This window comes from Cryptotermes secundus, unplaced genomic scaffold (genome assembly GCF_002891405.2).
Source record: "Cryptotermes secundus unplaced genomic scaffold, Csec_1.0 scaffold67, whole genome shotgun sequence".
In the NCBI taxonomy this organism is placed as follows: Eukaryota; Metazoa; Arthropoda; class Insecta; order Blattodea; family Kalotermitidae; genus Cryptotermes; species Cryptotermes secundus.
The window spans coordinates 367,328-388,126 of NW_019720560.1; the positions used below are offsets into that span (position 1 = coordinate 367,328).

Below are 20,799 nucleotides of genomic sequence, written 5' to 3' on the forward strand. Positions count from 1 at the left end.
CCGCGACCTCCGCCAGGTTTTAACCCGCGTACCTTGAGTCATGAGGTGGGAACGTTACCCCTAGACTACGGAGGCCGCTTTGCTACGTAATTACTCTGTAAACAACGGCCGTTACTAGAATATGGCCGCAACACAGTATTAACATTGGAGTTACTGGGAAGCGGTTTCTCTACGCCTTCCGTGCGACAGCTGCGTGATGCAACAATACAAGAACTGTAAAGAGAGGTGTTTTCTGTGCGATCCGTGTCTAGGTGTTATAAGCAGGACAAGTCTAGATTTGAGTTATTTGGACTAACCTGTGTGGAGGCGGGGTGCAATATCTCCCCCGTAGCCCTGCGAGCAGTAGAAGGCAAAGAAGAGGGATGTCTCGAATCTGAGATAGTAAAATATGGTCATGGGTACCATGAGACTCGGACCCAAAAATGACTGCGCTGGCGAGGAGCAGCAGCAATTGTAAACGACAGACCCGTCCTCTCGTCAGGGAGAAGTACCCCACAACAACAAACCCGCAACTCTCTGACATTAGTACAAATCTAGTTCTAAGCTCAGATGGGTGCTTTATTCCACGACAGACTGTCGGTCGCAATCAAAGTCTCAGACTCAGCTGAGTTAGTTGTGAGCGAGCTGTAGAGCCCTTAGTAAACCCAGGGAATTCTAACTTATATGTGTGTGGCAGGTTGATAGCAAGAGGTTGCTTTAAGAACATAATGCATACAAAATATAATACATTTTATGGGACCCTAAAAATTTTACAAAAGACGATTTCTTGTAAGGTGAATACTTGGTGAGATACTGCGATATGCATCTGCGTCCTTAAGCAATATGGCCATAATGCGTATTGAAGTGAATTATAAGTAGTACAGCACATTATAGGCGTATTACTTGAGTTGTATTATAAAGGAGTAATATGCAGCTAAGCCAAAACAATTCGCCGAAAATTTTAATGTTACGTGCAGAATTTAGTTTGGGATATTCAATAGTCTTCCCCAAGGGTGAACTTATGCCACTCGTTGGGAACCACTTGTAAGTGTCTTTGGGCCCTTTCGATGTTCGGTTACTGCTTGGACTGCCCGCTTCCTTTTCCTGTGCTGCGGCTCACCTGCGCCGTGTTCCTGGACATCTCCACTGAAGTTACAGTGCCCTCCTTCCCTGTCTCGTGGATGGCGAGAACTTATGTGGGAAGAAAGAGACTCGTGGTTGCTGGTGCTAGTAGGCAGGAGTTCCCTTCTGTACGATTAAGGTGTCTCGCAATTAAGGAAAGTCGTGAGTGGCTGGGTTCTGCTCCGTAATTGTAGAGATGAATTCCTGTCTAGGTTCATACGGACCTAGCTCGGGCAGGGCAGGAACATCCTTAGGCTACTGTCACATGTTCCACTACAAGCAACTGTGCACTTTCAGTAATTATTTATTTAACTCCTGATAGCACTGAACATAACAGAAAATCAGTTTGTTTACACTTACGTGAATTTTAACTTGTAAAACTTCTAACACCAGAAATTGTTCTTTATCGAAGTGACGTAGTTCTTTGCGTTTGAATTGACCGAAAGTTGACTGAGAACTCCTGATGCAGAATAAACTCTCTGGAATCCTAAGGTCCATAGATCAGCAGCATCCAAAGAAATCCTTTCCTTCAAACATGTTCTGTTGGTTCGTTTTTAATATGAGGAGGACTCTTAATTTGGAGACCTTCCAAACAAATTGTTTTGCTGTGTGTTTCTGGCAGTTACTGGCCTAACGCTAAGGTTGGCAGCGACTTGGTAAGATCAGGGGATGGGGCTTAGACACTGCCTCTTCTAAGTTATCGCTGCTTCAAGTTCCCGGCTTTCGAATTCTCAGGGCCCTAAAGACTCCGCTGAAACTGCCAGGATTCCAGAAATTATACCAGATGTTACTTCGTGTCCACATAGCAGAACTTGAACTGCGTCACATCTCAGTGTAAAAAGGTGGCTATCTGCCGGGTCTCTGTAGATTATGTTGTCTTAATAACTTACTTCATATGAAATAGTTCGGGTCAGTTGAAACGAACGGTCACAAACTCTAAGTAAACTGACTCGTAAAAGAAACAGACATGGATGTCTGTGATATAGAAAGGTAGTGTTCATGGGATGTTGTCAAAATGTATCACTTTTAGCCCCCGGAATATTCATGTGAAAGTTTAATTAGATAACTGGCTAAGACCACTGAGCAGAAATCTTGAGAAGCTAGAAGTTGCTCATCTAGTAACGAAAATTCTGGTTTGCTTATACCTCCGGTAATGTTATTCTCTTGTTTGCATTATCTCGGCACGTGACTCTGTCTTGATTCAGCTTTTGAATGAAACGAAGTCAATTAGAAATAAACTCGAAAACACTTCAGGAGTTGAGGTTCTCCTGAAGATTGCTATCCCCTGTGATATATGGCAGTGCAGTCCCTGGAAAGTTAACAGATGTTACGGAGGATAATGGCACCTCCATCTTCAAGGTCGAAGAAAAGCCAAGCAAGAAACTAGCATATAGCAGGTATGAAGCTGAAAAAAGTATGCAGTAAAATTGTTTATAATAGAAATTTTCATCGATCGCTCGAAAAGTTTAAAAACAATGTAACCATTGATTCAGGGTTTGTTAATTTTTCTTGCCGGACGGAAGGAAATTAAGGAAACAACCTACAAAATGCTCATGAAAGCATCATGCAAATTTGAAGTTTATTTTATTTCCCACAATTAACATCATGCAGCTGAGCCCACCTTGAGAAGCCGTCAGTTGTGCAGCTGCCCAAGACCTTCCCAACATTTTATATAACCCGAAGGTTCATTACCATGTTCGTAAGTTCCCTCCAATGGTCCCAATCCTGAGCCAGATCAATCCAGTCCAATACAAGACAATTCTATTTCTCTAAGATCCATTTTAATATTATCCAGTCACTTAAGATTTGGTCTTCCCAGTGGTCTCTTTCCTTCTGGCTTCTCCACCAATACACTATGCATTCCTCGCCTCCCCAAATTCGTTCTACATGGCCTGCCCACCTCATCCTCCTTGACTTGATCATTCTAATTATACTTAGAGAAGAATACAAATTACGAAGCTCCTCATTATGCAGTTTTCTCCAACCTCCTGTCACTTCATCTCTCTTCGGTCCAAATATTCTCAGTACCCTGTTCTCACACACCCTCAGTGTATGTTCCTCCCTTAATGTCAGAGCCCAAGTTCACACCCTTACACAACCACAAGCAAAATTATAGTTCTCTATATTCTTGTTTCCTCTGGAGACAAAACAATCCGGAGGTAAACTACTCCCCCAGTCGGATCTCCGGGGGGGGAGTGTTTCTAGAGGAAATGTCATGCAGGCGTTACAACAAGAAAAAGTGCGAAGATCAGAAGGAACATCCCGGCTACAGGATTGGATCGCATTAAGTGGAGGAATTGTTTTGGAAGAGACTGTGGACCTGTCGTCTGACAGATTACTAATGATGATGACGATGATTCTACATTTTTATATTTAGACAGCAAACCAGAAGAGAAAAGGTTCTGGACTGAATGGTAGCAAGCATTACCCGAATTCAGTCTTCTCTTAATTTCCTCCTGAATCGGTTTTGATGTGTTATAGTCGTTCCCAGATATTTATTTCATTTCCCTTTATCATGATTATTAATTAAGTCATTGTCCACTTTCTTAAATGTTGTTAAATTGCAGTAATTCGGGAAGTGGGTTTGTTTCCGTCATCTGGTGTCAAGAAGGAAAGGTTCTTGCGCAGTTAGGCCCCTTAGGAAGAGCTGTGACTGTGGGCAACACTAGCAGAGACTGACTCATTGAAACGGGTCCATCTAGGCAGGATATTCTCTCGAATTACGACTGAAACACATCCGGTTTTTAAAGTGTCTGTTTTCATAAACGGGTATGAATGTTGACAACACTGATGACATTTGTAGAAAATTCTAAAATTACGGAATCGACATTATTGAAGGAGAATAATGAAGTCCTACAGGCACTTTGATCTTGCCTCAGTGTAAGAAGAAAATTAATTTAATGTATTCATTAGGAAATTATTGTCTAAAACAAGTGACGATCAGTCGAGTAGATGTCTCTAAGGGAAGGAACTATGAAATTGCAAGAGAATTATTTATATCGTCGTTAAAAGGGTAAATTCATGGGTTTATTAATCAGACCTAATAGTGTTGTATCATGAAAATTTATGGCCCAAGTAGGATTACGTTCCATAAAATATTATGTTTTTCGTTACATTACGGTTCGTAGCTTTGTGGGCTGCAGCGCGAGGTGAAGATGATTTTATGTCTGAAGAAGATGACTAGCTTAATGGAGCCTCTGCCGTTGTTGAAAAACCGCCAGTTGTGCAGCTGCTCAAGAATTTCTCGCCATTTTATGGAACCCACAGGTTCATTACCGTGTTCACAAAATCCATCCACGGGTCCCTCTCCTGACCCAGGTCCATCCAGTCCGTACCTCCCCATCCCATCTCGCTAAGATCAATTTTAATATTGTCTGCACACCTACATCGTGGTCTTCCTTGTGGCCTCTTTCCTTCTGACTTTCCTACCAGTATCCTATACGCATTCCTCGTCTCCACCATTCGTGCTACATGCCCTGCCCACATCATCATCCTTGACTTGATCATTCTATTTATACTTGGAGAAGAGTACAAGTTATGAAGCTCCTCATTATGCAGTTTTCTCCAACTTCCAACCTCATCTTTCTTCGGTCCAAATATTCTCCTCAACACCCTGTTCTCAAACACCCTCAGTCTATGTTCCTCCCTTAATGTCAGAGACCAAGTTTCACGCCCATAGAGAACCACAGAAAAAATTATAGTTCTGTATATTTTAATTTTTATATTTTTAGACAGCAAACGAGAAGACAAATGGTTCTGAACTGAATGGTAGCAAGCATTACCCGAGTTCGATTTTCTCTTAATTTCTTCATGAATCAGGTTTTGTTTAGTTATAGTCGTTTCTGAATATTCCTAAAGTTTTATCTTAGGTAGGTTTTGAACCACTGGTTCGTTCCTGCCCTTGGCTGAAAGTTCAACAGCAGGTTCACTGGTTTAAACTGGGTCTCTTTATGGTTCACCAGAGTTTCCAGCCCTCTGCTGAAGCATTTCTCGTAGGGATACCCTTGGAGGGGGGTGCCTCTTCAGTTTAAGGTCCTTACGACCGGTTTTCTTTTTTAGTCCCACGAGTCTTGGGGATTTAAAAGGTCGCCACCCGCAGCGCCCCATACGGGTGGAAGGCATAAATACAACAGGGTGCTGCCTGGTGCCCCTAGGGGATCGTTCAAGACACTGGCTAATTACCACCCCAGTGCCATGCAGCACTCAGCACGATGCCTCACACCTTGGCTTAGGTGATCTGCTCATGTTGTGAATGAAACCCTCACAAGCCTCCAGGACCAAGAGTGCCTGTTCGGGGGGAGAGGGGTATCCCAGACGATAAATGGGAGTGCGACACCAGTTGTCATGAGATTGCGACCAGGGCAACCTGCATGAGAGAGTCGCCCCTGGGGGTGGCTTATGAGCTCCCCCATTCCCACTCCTCCACATGGGTTGGTCGAACCCTTTTAGAGTGTTGAGCCCTAAGGTTTGCGGCACCTTATCTGTACACTAGGGAGACAACTCAAACGAAGCTACCCCCATGGGAGTGCTCTCCCGCATTCGTCCCGGGTACACCGTAGTGACACCCAAGTGTCATTATGCCGCCGCGTGGGAGGCTCTGGTCATAAAGCCATTGCTCTTTATGGGAACTTAGCTGCCAACCCCGGAAGGGGGCTGTCGTTGCCCGGCTGGACCACGAGGAGGTGTCCCAAAGCGGTGTCCCAACGCATCCCTGGTCCATGATGCGTCCCCACCAAAGACAGCCGTGGTTCGGCCAAACTCACCGAGGATAGCATCGTTACCACCTGTAACATGTGACATAAGAAAGTCACAGTTACCCCGGGATCAAACCCGGGCCGCCTGTTGTTGCGGTTACTGAGTCATTACCTTCAACTTTCGTGATTACGGTGCAGTTTCTAGCAACGACTGTTGCTGTTGCATTCTAAGAGTACGATATGCTGGGCTCTAACGCCGTGCAGTTTGGTGAGAAATCGACGTTTTGGGGAGATATATAATCTCCATCATCGGGCCCGAAATGGATAACGCATGCAACAGTATAGCTACTGTTTAAAACGGTGTTTTATGCTCGGTCCGTGCAGAGGGGTTATGAGGAAGACAATTGTCATGACCAAGTCATTTCTGTACAGAACTCTGAAGAAGACTGTCAGTTCCGTACAGGAGGCTGTGAAGACAGCTGGAATGGAGCTATAATTCAGAGATGATTTGAGCGCTGAAGCTGAAGAATCTCCACTGTTAGAAGCCGTTACTAGGCAGCTAGTAGTGAAGACACCGCGGGCTGGAAAAGACATGGCATGATTTTGTATATTGTGGAAATACCGATGGAGTTATAGTTATTTCTAGTTACGACCTGTAAGTGGTCAATATATCCAGTTACCCAAAACCTCTTGTATAGTCAACTCATGCACGTGACATTATGAAAAGTAATTTGAAAAACATCGTAATAAACAGTATAAAATATAACTGAACTCCTTCAATTTTCATAGTAATTTCCCGTTTCTTATATTTATTTATATTTATATTTCAGATCGCTTTGTGGCTGTGATTTCTTAAGCGAGGACGAGAGATTGAGAGTTGTTGAGAATAAAATGGGAAGCCTCGGGTAGAATTATGCGGAACTTTGAAGCATACAGGAATAGACGGGATGATGATATGCAATATATAATCTTATTGAAACAAGGGCTTTGAGGACGTGAGTTGAATTTAATTAGCTCGAAAGAAAATCCAGTAGCAGACTTCACGATGAGAGGCAACTTCGGGTTCAATGATACGTATAATTGTGATAATCTCACTAACGATGAAGTGCTCATACACAAGGTAGGGAGTTATTTTCAGTAAAATTGGTGTAAAAATTATAAATATACTTACTTGAGTACATAATATCAAGCAATATATTCAACATATACGTAACGGTGTTTACAAAGACATCCCGTGCTTTGATGTGTTCGTTCTATTAACGTCTTCCAGATTAACTTTAAAAGGCTTTGCTGCAAAGGTCGATTATGAACATGAAAATGAAACATCTATGTTAGGTAAACGAAAGTAAGAGAGTGCTTTTTGTGTGTGAGGGCACATAACATGCTGAGTCTTCCGTTTTACTCCCTTTGTTAAACGAGTTTATTCATCGGTATCACCAAAATTCACCTCATGGATTAAACGGAATTGAAGCCATTGAATCTCCTTTGAACAAAAGGCCTACACTTTTATAGGTCTCCAAACATTACATTCTTTTGTTTCATAATTAAATCATTTCTGTGGCATATTGATTTATGCTATCCTGCGAACATGCACTCATAATTTACTTCTATAATCTAAACTTTTGTCCATTTTTTCATTGGTTATGTAGCCCCATTGGGCCCCGGCCTCTGATTTTTCAATTTCATGATAATTTTCCAGACGGTAAGACTCCTTGGACTGGTGAGAATTTGTGTCCATAATATTAATAATCTGAGGACTGCTTTTCTACTTGTTGATTCACTTATTTCAGTTTCAATGGTATTATTAATTGCTTTTTTTAGCAGTATGCTACAAAATTAGTGTAGAAGAGAAAATACACTGACATTTTCTTCTCATAAAGAAATATTTCAGCACTGGTTTTGTTTGAGTCATTGAATACTAACCATTGCCGCATAAAACAAAGCCACAAATCTGAAAGCGCAAATCTGTGATGTCCTTAAAGTACGTGGGGAAATTATTTTTAAAAATTCAGTGTCAATATTAGGGCAGTAATCTAAGGCTAATGATAATTCAATACAGATCTGAATAATTATCAGATTCCTAAGAGTGATCAAAAGTTTCAAAATGCTTTAACATTGAGAGACGTCTGCAATAATAAAGTTGTACAGTACACAGTGTCAGAATGCCAAATATCTTGTATATATTTTCACGTGTATTTGTGATTATAGACGGGTTTTTGGATTGGATTATGGCACGTTATATATTCACACAGTTCTAATTCTAGCTACGTGAGATTCTCGTTATGTTGTCTCGAGGCGGATCCATAGAAAACACCTCTTTGTCTATTGCTGCGAAGGTGTGTTTACAGCGCTGTTGCATAACGACGAAGTTATTCGATTGTTGCTTGCGTGTTCGTTGTCGCGGGAATGTGTTTGCCGAGTCGTTGCCTATTACTGGGTCTCTACGTCACAATATTATTTACCACTAACTTGTGAAATCAGACAACCACGCAGTATGTTACCAGTTTCTTGTGTGCAGTGTCTGAACTGGAAGCTGACCAAGACATGATCTCTGTTTACTCCACCACGCAGTTGTTTCTCTGCAGAATTGTAATGCGGTCACTACGGATTCACGTAGTCTAGGTTCTTCGAGTTGTGTTTCTAGTGGCGTTCCTATAATTGGCTGTATGCGTACAGGTTTACAGGGAATTTGGATACAAGAACAACTCAGTAGGACCCTCTTTACGCCATATGATGAAACGGATTTAGGTTTCGAAGCGTAACGCGTGTTAAAGCAGTTCCCAGGCAGTGGCCAGTGTCCAGCATAGCATTTCCGTAGATGCTAAATCCTGCCTAGCAGAAGAGAAGGCTCTATGAACCCGAGTTCCGCATTTTACTGGATGCTGACCTATTGGACTCTGATAAAACCGACGTCAGTTTCTTAGCTATACATTTTTCTTTCTTTATGGTCGATTTCTTTGTTGTCCCGTGGTATTCCGTGCTCCTTATTCAGTGAGTGTTCTGCTGCCTTGCACTTCAATATGCTCCCATACTTGCGTTGCGTTTGTCTCCGGTGACCCGAGATCCAAGTGGCCGTCCTGTCTTCCCTTTACGTTTTCTTCAGCATCTACATTCGAAGTAAATAGGGGCTGCACGGAATTACAAAATTCCTGTACTTTGCTGTTTGGCCTTTGTATTTTATATATAAAATATAAAGACCAAACAGCAAAGTANCCATAATTTCTTTAGCCTTCTTCGTTGTTGTTGTTCCGGTAGGGGCTGCAGTAATGTATTGCTATGGTGTCCCAGTTTATCGTGATGTTTTATGCTTTTCTCTTGGATTACTTCTTTGATGAATGGTACATTGAGATCGTCATGTAGGGTCTGATTAGTCACATACCAAGGTGCATTTGTGACCATCCGCAGTATTTTGGACTGCTTTCTTTGCATTATGGCTATGTTCGATTTACTGGTGCATCCCCATAGTTCGATTCCATAGGTCCAAATAGGCTTTATGATTGTCTTGTAAAGAAGTACTTTACTATCTAGAGATGTGCTAAATTTATTTCCAATGATCCAATGTATGTCTTTTACTTTTAGGTCTGCCTGTTTTCTTTTTTTGGCTATATGCTGCTTCCAAGTAAGCCTGGAATCCAGGTGGAGTCCAAGATACTTTACTGTTGATGATTGTGGAATTACAGTATTATTTATGTGTACGGCTGGGCACTGCTCTTTTCTCATTGTGAAGGTGATCTGTACAGATTTGGTTTCATTAATGTGGATTCGCCACTTTTTTAGCCAACTTTCTACTTGGTCTAGATGACTTTGTAGTCTTTGCGAGGCAGTTGCTGGATCATCATGGCTGGCAAGAATGACCGTGTCATCAGCAAATGTCCCTGTTGTAGTGTAAGTAGTCGTTGGTAGATCTGTTGTGAATAGCACGTATAATATCGGGCCTAAAACGCTCCCTTGTGGGACTCCATCTTTGTATTTCGAGTGGCATTTCTGGATCTGAGTGCTGTGCTGTACATGCCCAGAACTCCTTCCCGGCTCTCTCATTTCTTTCAGACACGCCCTCCGATGTTATGCTCCGCGCTTCTCATTTATTTACTTTGTTGTAATTTATTTAACCAAGCTGAGAGAAGGTAGAAGTTATATAGACTGGAATTATTGGATAATTGAGAATAATGAATTGGAAGGGATGAAGAAGGAAACGAGGGTATCTTAATTTAAGGTGTAATCACGCCATTTTACCGAAGAGAATGAAGAAAACCGCGAAAACCATATGCCAGGATAGTTCGTGTCCAGACTGAAAGTCGAACCGAGTACAACACGACTACAAATCTATGTATTACCACTTAACCCAACCTGCTTGGCCTGAAGTAAAATTGAAGTGTTCAAATGGAGACGCGATAATAATGTTCAGGAGGAAAGAGTCCCACAAACCCCACCTAATGACGACTGGGTGCAGGTGTTCTGAGAGTTATATAGTGCCGAAGGCCGCGCCATAGCTCAAGCGGTTAGTCGCTGACTTCCCACCGCGGCGGCCTGGGTTCGATCCCGGCTCTGGTCAAGTGGGATTTGTGGTGGACAAAGTGCCGCTGGTGCGGGGTTTCTCCGAGTACTTCGGTTTCCCCTGCCAATCATCATTCCACCAATTGCTCCACAATCACCCTCACCTATCATCTGGGGCTGGTAAAGTAGGCCAGAAGTGGCCGCAGTACAAGGGACTTAGTCCCACCCCACTAGCAATAAAAAAATATATAGTGTCGACATGTGAATTAAGCCGCATGTAAAACGTACATATACTTCACTTATTTATGTGTTGCGTACCATTTCTTTTTACGTGCCACACACACACACACACACACGCTTGTATGTAGGACTGGCGGGCAAATATACGGACCGCGCGTTGTCCGTCAAGTTGCCGTTGCGGCTGAGGTTTCCAATCTTCATATAAGGAGTGTCCCTAGCTTAGCAAAAAACCCTTCGACCCATCCTTATCAAAGTTGTGTGCATGCAAAAACCTCATTCTCCGGTTTTAAAATAAGGGTGCTGAGGAGAATATTTAGATGGAAGAGGGATGAAGTGACAGGAGGTTGGAGAAAACTGCATAATGAGGAGCTTCATATCTTGTACTCTTCGCCAAGTATAATTAGAATGATCAAGTCAAGAAGGATGACATGGGAAAGGAATACAGCACTCATAGGGAGAAGAGGAATGCATGTAGGATATTGGTGGGAAAGCCAGAAGGAAAGAGACTATTGCAAAGTCCAAGACCTAAGTGAGTGGATAATATTAAAATGGATCTTTGAAGGATAGGATAGGGTGGTATGGGCTGAATTTATCTGGTTCAAGATAAGGACAAGTGGAGAGACCTTGTGAATACGGTAATGAACCTTCGGGTTCCATAAGATGTTGGGAAATTCTTGAATAGCTACACAACTGGCGGCTTCTCAAGACGGGCTCAGCTGCATGAAGTTAGTTTTTTTTTTTTCAAATGTTACAAATGAACGAAATTGAACCATCCATCCGGCATTCTCAAAAATAAGATAAGTTCAGTTTTATCAAAATGGTCGCACCACCCCGGAAGGGGCGTCCCGCATTTTGGGAACCGTTGCTCTATGGTATTCTACTGGCTCCATTCCTTGTTAGCACTGCTACGTGCGCTGAACCTGAGAGTCCGCGTTACGGTTAATATTGATTGCAGAGGACTTAGCCGCTGTAATAGAAAAGTGCCTGTTCCAAACTTGGTCCTCATAGCCAGTTATCTTGACTGATTTCACTTGTCATGCTTATCAGTTGAGTAAACAGAAACTGGTGAGATGGAAGAAGAATAGTTTGAAATAATGCTAAGAAAATGATAGAGCAAATATTGCAGTACCAATAGACATGTAAGAGGCCTGGAGGAAAGAAGGGGGTTTCTAGACCGGCTGTTAATTAAAACAGGTGATGTAGTGCTGATCTATCAGTCGCAGTGGGCTGAAGTTTCCTGTTCGCTGTTAGAGGTGAAGATGATGTAATGCTCGCCGCCGAACGTATTACAGTAAACCCTCGATAACCCGGTTACAGTTAATCCGAATGCCGGAAAATCTGGATTGAAATATGAAAAGTAAAAAATTCTGTTCACAATTGAGTACGTACTTTAAAAGACACGTGACATTTAGGAGCGAGAGGACTTTCAGACTGTGTTGAGGCCAGCTGGAGACACCGAAACCGCGCAAGGAAATATCCAAGATTGGCTTAAGCTGGGTGAGGGAGACCCTGTATTTAAGGTTCTTGTCTTTTTATATTTTTTGATTAAGGTCTCTTTATTGATATTTCTATTTATTTTCGTCAGCACTACGCGTATCATTAAATTTACCATTTTTTTCTAATTCATTTGTGTTTTGGGCTATCTATGACCTTATTAAGCCTGTCACGGTAGCCGAGCGGTCTAAGACATGCACTGTCTTCGCTCGCTTGGAAGCCGGGATGGTAGGTTCGAATCCCACTCAGGGCATGGATGTTTGTGTGCGTTTTTCTGTGTTTGTCTACAGGTAGAGGCCTTGCGACGAACTGATCACTCGCCCAAGGAGTCCTACCGAATGTGTAAGATCTAGTAAACCTAAGTGAAACGGAGAGTTATATGGAGGTAGGCCTAGGCCCAAATTGGGGCTGTAGCGCCACAGGAAAAAAAAAATCCTTACTAATCCGGATGATCGCTCCAGTTAATCCGAATTAGCGAGGGTTTACTCTAATTGTAAAAATTATTCATTTATAGTGCATAAATTGTCGAAAAAAATGTCAATTTTAATAATGGCTTTATTTAATAAAGGGGCGAAACGGTTGTTACACAGGGATTAGGCGAAAATGAGGCAGTGAGACTGGAGCAGATATATAAAAGGAAGGTACTGAAAGAGGTGTTAATGTTAAGAAAAGCGTATATTACGCTGTAAGAACAAAAGTCAACAAACTGGAACAAATAGGACCTCGATATAGAGTACTATATGTTTGTTCCCACTTCTTCCGTAGTTCAATATTCATAAAACCCTCAATTCAATTCGGAGCGAAGTACCGTCCGCAATTTACAGATAGTCGTTAAATAAGAAATGAGGCAACCAAGAGACCATTAAAACCCGTACTGTGCCGAACCGAATGGCAGAACCTCATCTGGAAAGGTTACACCGCGAATAGATCGCAAGGAAGGGTTTACTGAAGGGGCGTCGTGACGTCTACTGTGCAGTGAGAGGGGAGTGGAATTAGAGCCTCTCCCACTGCGCGCATAAATGTAAGATGCTTCAAGTTTCTGCAACGGCATTTATGCCCCCATATGCTAAACAATTCATTAACTAGGACGTACAGAGTGCAGAGATGTGACTTCACTCGCTGCTTGTCTCCCTGTGCGCTAGCGTGATCGGAAAAAGAGTTCATAATAAAAAAATGTGTGCTCATGATGTGTAACGTATTTGTCGCAGTACTGTACACCCTCGCTAATTCGGTTAAAATATAGCTGGATGTCGGATAATCCGGACCGAAAAATGTAAATTTCTGTTTACAGTTGAGTACATACTTTAAAAAGACACATGACATTCAGGAAGGCAGATGAATCATTTTCTGTTCAGACAAAACTTGAGACAGTTCTTCAAACCTGTATTATTACGTTCATAAACAGGTACAACTTCTGAGTCTTCTATCGATTAATAAATGTACTGTCTTTTTATTGTTTTTAAAGGAATGCTATACAGTGATATTTTGTTATTATGTTCTTCAACACTATTTATATAATTAAATTTTCCATTTATTCGTCTTCTAAGTTTTTATCTTTCAGGGCTATCTTTTTCTTCACTAATCCGGATGACCCCCCCCCCCAAAAAAAATTAATCCGGATTAGCGAAGGCTTGATATACAGTTATATGGTAGGCACGTGTGATATTCGCTTCAGCATTCATATATTTAGTTTAATGAGCTTCCTCATCTCATTCTCTTCACTAAACAAACTTCATGCAGCTGAGCCCTTCATGAGAAGCCGTTAGCTCTGCAGCTACTAAAGAATTTCCCAGCATTTTATGGTATCCTAAGGTTCATTATCATGTTCGCAGGAGCCCTCCCCTGGTCCCTATCCTGAGCCAGATCAATGCAGTCCTTCCCACCCATCCTATCTCTCTAAGAACCATTTTAATATTGTTCACCCACCTACGTCTTGGTCTTCCCAGTTGTGTCTTTCCTTCTGGTTTTCCTACCAATATCCTATATGCATTCCTCTTCTCCACAGCCGTCCTACATACCCTACCCATCTCATCTTCCTTGATCATTCTAATTATACTTGGTGAAATGTATAAGTTATGAAGCTCCTCTTTATGCAGTTTTCCCCAACCTCAAATCACTTCATCTCTCTTCAGTCCAAATATTCTCCTCAACGCCCTGTTATCAAACACCCTCAGTCTATGTTCCTCCCTTAATGTCAGAGACCAAGTTTCACACCCATACAGAACCACAGGCAAAATTATAGTTATGTGTATTCTAATTTTTATGTTTTTAGACAGCAGACGAGAAGACAAAAGGTTCTGGACTGAATGGTAGCAAGCATTGCCCGAGTCAGTCTCCTCTAAATTTCCTCCCGAATATAGTTTCTCTTCACAGATTACCTGATTGGATGCCTGTACCAGCCTCTCAGTCCTTCCCAAGCGTCTGTATACTATCTTATCCACCATCCCAACTCCGTCATTGGATCTGCTCTTATTCTCTGTTAACGACATAGCCCCTAAGTGCGTATGGATCTGCATTTGCTTATGCCATCAAGGGGCCTGTCATTTTTATAATTTGTCTAGAGGCTTTCAGTGGACGTCATGTATCGCGTAAGGAATCCTGAGACAGATGAATCATCAGAGATAATTAGGATCTGCAATATGGCGGTTTTGGTTTACTCTCTGTTGAAAATACTTATGGAATGTAGGTACTTTTTAAAGATTACGTAATGATCGGAGTCAGTATCTGGTCCTAACCCACATTTGAAGGTGTCTTAGACAAGGCAAGGTCTTCTCTGTTATGTTGTGATACGCACAGGAACTCCCGCATGTAATCCCTGTTATTACGGGAGTGGGCCCTTATATAAGATGTAGTATCACACGAAGTTAACAATTGACGTCTATACAGCCCTCCCACATTAACCAGATAATTCTTAGTGACACATGATGTCTCAAGTCTCTTAACATAACTTTCCCACGTTCCTGACTTACGGCAGATAATCCGTGTTCCTAAAAGTTAGAGCTCCTTTCACAACTCTTTCCTCTTGAAAGTTCCTCTTACTACGCTTTACTATTGCACAAACACGCACGCGCGCACTAGTGTCCACAATCACGTCTCCATTGTCATTGTTTGGCAGCGGCTTCCAACAGACGACGTTCTCCTACTTCGGGTTCCCGAACTGTCCCGCTGCCTCTGCTGCCACCTTCTGACAGCAACGGTTCACAACAACTGAACGCCAGGGATTATCTAACTCACTAACTGCAACCAAGTTAAAGTCAAAATTAAGTTACAATCGTCAGCCAGTCGGTCATTCTGCCCTGGTATCAAACGCCCATCTGGGGCCTAAGACCAGATTTTTGTTACAATTGCGTGCTCATTCTCAGAGCCTTGGTGGCAGGGGGGGGGGGATGGGACGGACTGACTTGACGCATGATAGGGACCAATGTGGTCTTTTGTGAACATGGCAGTGAACCTTCAGGTTCTATAATTTGCTATGAAATTCCTGAGTAGATACACAACTTTTAGCTCCTCAAAAAGGGTTCAGCTCCATTAAATTATTCTGTTATACCGGTGTACAGTACTAAGTAAAGGTAAGGTAAATTTCTCCCTTTGCTTAATTAATTGAACCGTACGCCGTGAAGACGTACTGGCGACTGGCGGTATAGTTCCGCCATTTTTGACATCGACACTAGATGGAGATTGTCAATCAACTTCAAGCCCCGGCCGCTTTACCGCCGTGGAAATACCCACCGCTATTCATTGCGTAGGAGACTGAATGCACATTATAATATATTTGGCTTGAAAGTTTGTTTTGAGTGCGAAGGCGTGTATGAAACACAGATTAACGAAGGGTGCAAAATATTGACGTGGTCTAAGTTGAGAAGTATATCAGATTCCATTTTACTGGAACATGCTGGTATTTGTGCATGGACGTGAAATGAAGCGAGGGAGAATTGTGGGGGCCGACAAGCTGCAACATTAAATAAGTGAAATGAGAAAACAGTGGTTGCGTTAACTCAAGCAGCAAGTAATCGCATCTGCTTTCTCTCTACACGGCTTTTGTGCATCCGGTTCTGTATGCCAGCACATTGTTAGTGTGTGCTCAGGTGCCTTGGCACTACAGCCCCAGTGGGCCTAGGCCTACCTTCATGAACTTCTCCGTTCACTTCGGTTTTTCTAGATCTTACACATTCGGTAGGACGCCTTGGGCGGGTGATCAGCTCGACGCAAGGCCTCTACCTGTAGACAAACACAGAAAAACACACACAAACTAAACATCCATGCCCTGAGTGGGATTCGAACCCACGATCCCGTTTTCCGAGCGAGCGAAGACAGTACATGCCTTAGACCGCTCAGCTACCGTGACCGGCTAAGGTATTATTACATTAATTAATAAAAACCCTGTGAAAATATTGCCACGCTTCTAAGTGACTATAGGAGGTGTTTGGAATGGCAATCAGATACATTCAACTCCTACCACTCGTATCTAGAAGCACGGGTTGTGATCACACTGTTCCACAAACTGCAAAAATCACTATAGGATACACTAAGTCTACTAATTCTGTTGTAGTTTCAGTGGCCGTTGCTTTTTAGCGTCTTCCAATGACGGAATTTACCCTTATTCTGGGTTCCCGAAAGGTCCCCGGCCTCAGATAACAGCTTTCTACAGTAACAACTAACTAACTAACTAATTCCTAACTTATCCTGCTTATAACATTTCGGCAGTGACCGCACAGAAAAAACTGTTCCTCTGTTTCTGTTCACGGGCCGCTGCTTAGTAACGGCCGTTTTATTGCTACATATTTGGCGGTCGTTGCCTAGCAACGGTTCCAAACTCCACAGTATTATTATATGGACATTTGTGTATGTTTACAGGCATAATGAAGCAGCATAAATATTTACAAGCTTGTTCCTGTAACTTTCAGTGTTACAGCCTCTGCTTAGAATTAGGTCACTAACAATGGCTTGACTGATAAATTAATTCCTCCTTTAAGAATTAAAATGATAATTTGACATGGTTTCTATGTAATTAATTTTTTATAAACGAAATCTGAAAAAAGAACATTAACATCTATATGTATAATATCACATAGTTCAATCTGAATAAAACTGAATACACTTGAAAAATTATTTTTTGTTTCGTGTGTGTGTGTGTGTGTGTATATATATATATATATACAGCCAGTAAAATGCTACTGCCGCGTGGTTTAAGGCATTGACGGTCTTCGCTCTCTCGAACGCTGGAGTCTTGGGTTCGAAACCCATTCGAAGCATGGATATCTGTGTGTATTTATCCTGCATCGGCGCTGTTCTGTGTGTAGGTAGCGGCCTTGCGACGGGCTTATTCCCCGTCCAACGAATCCTGCCGTCTGTGTAAAAGATTTAGGAATTTGAAAAAGCGGCCAAGGCCCAAAAGAGAGCTGCACAGCCATAGATGCATACATAGGTAGGTGGGTGTGTAGATGTGTAGGTGGGTAGATAGTAAAATGCTATTGAAATGCAATTTTCTGGTGGAAAATGAGCTCAGACTGAGCTGAGATGTGTATAAAATTGAGTTCTATTTTGGAGGTCCTCTGTTAAAATCTCGGCTCCAGAGATCTGCTGTTAAACTAACGTTGTTCTGTCACTCCAAGCTACTGCCACAGTAGTACCTGAAATTACAGCATAGTCACTTCCTTTGACATTGTTTCGAAATCATCATCTGGGCATCTTTGAATGGATGCGGCGGCCCATGACGACACGTGCCGAGGCGTGCACTCAATCTCTTCTAGGATATTTTAAGCGCTTACCATAAATGTAATATTTCAACTTTAAATGACAAAGTAAATGTTTCCGGCAGGCCGTGCAATATCTTAGGCGGTTAGTTACTGGCTTCTCACCGCGGCGGACTGGGTTAGAGCCCGGGTTAGGTCATGTGGGTTTTGCGGTAGACAAAATGGCATTGGGGCAGGTTTTCCAGGCATTTATATTTCCCCTGCCATTCTTCATTCCATCAGTTGTTCCACGATCACCATCTCTCAACTGATGCTGGTACAAAAGGCCAGCAGTGGTCCCAGTACCAAGTGAGCTCAGTCTCACACCGCTAAGAATAATAATGAAAAAAATAATACTCTTTCATTATACCTATATTCAGATTGAAGTGAAAATTTCTACCGAAAGGTTTACGATATTATGTGAGAGAATCTTAAGTCAAAGAGGCCTTATATACCGATCTACAATTTACTGCTACCCACCGTCAATTTCGGTACTTATTTCTAAACTTGAGCCTTCCAAGAGTTGTTTCTTTATTGACTGATAGCATAGACTATACGGCGTCAGATAGTGGGACGATAAATGCGTAATAAATTTTAATATGTGGGATTAAGCCCTAATTTGGGGTACTGTCCCGACATATGATTACAAGGACTGAGGGAAATTATGAGAAACCTCAGCATAGCTGGTATCATGGCCCTGGTTTCAGCACTGCACCTCCTGAATACAAGTCAGAAGCGATTAGACTTATTCCGAAGTATCCCGTTTTCTGCTCAGAGTTCTGTAACGGACAGGAGACCTGAGGTTCCTAGTCACGTGAATATGGTACCTAGAGTACAAATTACAAAATCATTCGAACTATGAAAGACAGGAGAATTATTTGGAATGTTAAATTTAATTAATCTTAAAAACACTTAAAACAGAACTAGATTTAACCTTAGAAATAATATGGTATATATTTATTCATAATATCTGATATACTTTTGTCTAAACTCTTTATATTATTTAGCTTTTTTATTTTCTTGGGGTGGGGGTGAGACTGTGAGTCCACCTGGTACGTCGTCCACTAACTGCTGTATTGGCCAACGGCCATATAATATTGAAAACACCGGCTCTTGTACGATCACCGAAGTTAAGTAACATTGGGAGTGGTTAGTACTCGGATGGGTGACCGTTCGGGAACACCACGTGCCTTTGGAACTTCATTTTTAGGCCGCGCCATAGTTCAAGCGGTTATCGTGGCGGCCCGGGTTCGATCCCGGGTCTGGTCAAGTGGAATTTGTGGTGGACACAGTGGCGCTTGGGCAGGTTTTCTCCGAGTACTTCGGTTTCCCCTGCAAATCTTCATTCCACCATTTGCTTCACACTCACCCTCACCTATAATCTGGGGCTGCTACAATAGGCCAGAAGTGGCCGCAGTACAAGGGACTAGTCCCACCCCAATAGTAATAAAAACTGGCCTATTGTACCAGCCAGGAAGATAGATGATGATAATGAATGTGGATAACTCGGTGGAATGAAAACCGGCAGGGGAAATCGAAGTACTCGGAGAAAACCTGTTCTAATGCCGCTTTGTTCACCACAAATCCCACATGATTTGACCCGGGCTCGAAGCCGGACCACCACTGTAGGAAGCCGGCAACTAACCGCCTGAGCTATGACACGGCCTTATATTAACTAAGTTACCTCTCGTTTGTCAGTTTGAATTGTATCGGAAGGGCTGTGGTTCAGTAGATATTGTTAAATTTCCTCCAGTAGTACCGTATATGTACCACTTTGCTTTGCATAACACTACTGCAAGTTTAACGACTTGAGTGCGTTACAATTTTGTGCTGGAACCCACAATTCATGAACATCGACGCACTCGGCAAGGGACCGTCTAATGCGTTAGAGGGGGGTGAAGTTGACGAAGGTGAAGGTGAAGGTGAAGGCTGGCGATCCTGAGGACGCGCTTAAGCAAACTCCATATTCCTGTGGCTCGCTGTATGCTGCGGAGTGAACTTCTTGTGCTAATGTTTTATTTAATGAACTGTCGTGATGGCACGCTCTTTGATATTTCAGTGCCGCAGTTTGTCTCGACACGGGGTACTCTGGGTACGGGAGGGTGAAGAGTCACGAAAATTTCGACCCAATAGTGCAGTTGACGTCATAGGTACAGTCGCTCTGTGATTGGCTGCCACCGTTGCGCGGGCGCTCAACAAAATCCGATATCTTTAGGTAAACACAGGCCCCACGTCACCTCATATTCAGGAATTTTAAATTGATTTTTTTTTCTTATATATTTCTTTATATCCTGTTTCTTCCTTGCCCTCTCTGTAAGTGGAGAGAGAAGTAATATTTGGGAAGGAAGGGGTACGGTTCTCGGTCTATGTAAATTTCCGATGAGTACCGAATAGAAGTCCCGAACTCAACCGAAGCGTTGGTAGTAGTTGAACTTGGGATATACGTAACGTTTATCTGTGGATCGAATGTTGCCTAGGTCATTCTGTGCCCTGGCTTTCCCTAGGTCGGCCACACATACACACACACACACAGACAAGAGACATCGTGTGCTGAGGGTTCGAATCACGACAGTTACTTTGAAAATATAAGTAGTTGCATAGGAGTAGGAACAATGTTTTGTCGCCACTAAAATCACTTGATTTTAATAACCAACCACACGCAATAATATTTAACAATAAGAAATAGTATTCGTAGACCGCTTTACACAGAAACCACTTTCTTTCCTACAAAATACTTAACTAGCATATATCCACTTTTTTCCCATTATCATTATCTATAAATTTTTATTTTCTGGCACTATTTTCTACTAATATTCCAACTTTTCGTTATAAATACTTACAGACGTACACATATTAATTTATAGTTGGCCAGAATTTGTTAATTAAAAATGCACGAAAATTGCACAAAACTTTATTAAAGTCATTAATTTTACCTCTGAAACTTCACGCAATTTCTTAGGGGACCACGTGTGATAGAAATAACATTTCCCTCGTAAAGATATACGTATAATGTTAGTCTAGAATTTAGAGAAATTAAACATATT

The 20,799-nt window shown here is 42.2% G+C and overlaps 1 protein-coding gene and 1 pseudogene across 3 annotated transcripts in view; both read left to right on the forward strand.

Annotated features, from left to right (window-relative positions):
• The window catches only part of LOC111867947 (synaptotagmin-7), a 980,264-nt gene that overhangs the window by 367,272 nt on the left and 592,193 nt on the right, over positions 1-20,799 (forward strand). The gene's annotated exons all lie outside the window — the stretch shown is intronic.
• Positions 18,835-18,953, forward strand: LOC111867978 (annotated as a pseudogene).